Genomic DNA, 2,229 nt, shown 5'->3' with positions numbered 1-2,229 from the left:
CATGTGCTTACGAGTTATTTCTGTACCTTCTTTGTCATAGTACCCATTCCAATGTTTTTGTCATTTTTAAAAAGAGTTGTTGACTTTTTGTTATCACTGGATTATGGGTGGTCTTTGTAGAGTCTGGATACCTGTCTTTTTTTTCAGATACAAGTTTACAAATATTTTCTCTTGATCTCTGGCTCGTCACTTGTTTGAAAATCAGTTGATCATATTTGTATGAGTATATTTCTAGACTCGATTCTGTTCTGTTGATGATTTGTATATCTCTATGCTATTATCACATTGTCTTAATTAATGTAGTTTTATATTAAGTCTTGAAATCAGGTGGTGTAATTCTGCAAGTTTTGTTATTTCATTTTTCTAATTGTGTATTTTTTCTATTCTAGATGCTTTGTAGTTTCAAGCATTGATTCCAATCTCTTGTTAACTCCCCACTTTCTTTAGGTAGCTGTCATTGTGTGTGTGTGTGTGTGTGTGTGTGTGTGTATTTTTATAATTGCTATTTGGGAAAGTGTTGATCTGCAAGAAGCTCCTCAACCATTACCAGAGGTGGAATCCCCAGTGTCAGGTCTCGAAGGCACCTGTTGTCACAGTGGACTCGGTAACACGTAAAGGGAGTAAAGATAATTTTTTCGAGAAGTATCACAAATGGCGATGATTACCAACTTGCCCCAAGAGGGTAAACCATCCACCTTTGAGTCAGTCATCCTCGCCAATGCTCATGACACCTCAGAACATCAGTAATGATTTCGACAGCATGATAGCTAAATACATTTTTAAAAATAAGATCAAAGGCGAGAGCAGGCAATCGTGCACCAAGAGAGATGTAACAAAGAGTCCGTTGACTTCACGTGGTTCAGGGCACATTCCTGGAGCACCTACGACGTGAAGGTACGTTCAGATATTTGAAGACAAGCCCAAAGAGGGCCTCCATCTTCATAAATCTTGAGATCCAGTAGAATAGTTCGGAGAAGCCCAGGATATATAGAGAACCCCTAAAACGCAAGAACAAAAAACAAACAACCAAAACAAAAATGGGTCAAGGACTTGAATAGGCGTTTCTCCTCAGAAGAAATACAGATGGCCAATGAGCACACGAAGAGATGCTCACCATCGCTAGTCATTACGGAAATGCAGATCGAAACTACAGCGAGATACCACTTCACACTGATTAGGATGGCTGCTATGGGAAAACAGAACATAAGTGTTGGCAAGGATGTGGAGAAATCGGAACCCATGCGCACTGTTGGTGGGAATGTAAAATGGTACAGCTTATGGAAAACGGTATGGAGGTTTCTTAAAATGTTAGAAATAGAATTACTACACGATTCGACAATTCCACTTCTATACCCCAAAGGGTCTCAAAGAGACATATATGTACCCGTGTTCATGGCAGTTTTATTCACAGTCGCTAAAACACGGAAGCAATCCAGGTATCCGTGAGGACAGATGAATGGATCGACAAAATGTGGTCCATCCACATAGTGCAACATTATCAGCTTTAGAAAAGAAGGAGATTCTGCCCCTTGTTCCAACATGGTTGAGCCTTGAGGCCATTATGCCGAGTTAAATAAGCCAGTCACAAAAAGACAAATACTATATGATTCCACTTATATGAGATACTTAGGATGGTGGTTTGCCAGGGGCTGGAGGCGGTGGGGAGGGGGCTGCTATTTAATAGATGTAGAGTTTCAGTTTTCAAAATGAAAATCGTTATGAAGACGGAGGGAGATGATAATTGCACGTTATAAGTGTATTTAGTAACACTGAACTGCACACTTAGAATAGTTAAGATGGTAAGTTTCGTTGTGTGTATTTTACCACGAGGAAAACTGCAGAGCTGGGGGACCCCAGGAGCATGTTGACACGCCAAGTGTCGTTTTAGTAAGAAATCGGATGTTATTAGTTTGTCTGGTGGTTTTCAATACTTCTCAGTTTGACAGGAATTCAAAGGAAAAAATTTTAACAGGCTCCTGAAATCCCAAAGTGTGTGAATTCAGCTAAGAGCTCTTCTTTGGGGCACTTGCACACCCCAGAATCCAATTAATTAAAACCCAATGGTTCCGTCACGTCCGCTCCTCGCTCTCACGGTGTTCATCACTACAGCCTCAAAAGCTTTCTTAGAGGTCAAGTACTCTATAGTAATTAGGTCTTAAGTCAACCAGAGTCAAAGGATTGTGTGCACGTGCTGTCTCTGTCTCTAACTTCTTTGCTTGTTACATTCCC

Source organism: Pteropus vampyrus, unplaced genomic scaffold (assembly GCF_000151845.1).
Source record: "Pteropus vampyrus isolate Shadow unplaced genomic scaffold, Pvam_2.0 Scaffold608, whole genome shotgun sequence".
Classification (NCBI taxonomy): Eukaryota; Metazoa; Chordata; class Mammalia; order Chiroptera; family Pteropodidae; genus Pteropus; species Pteropus vampyrus.
This window is presented reverse-complemented; position numbering follows the sequence as displayed.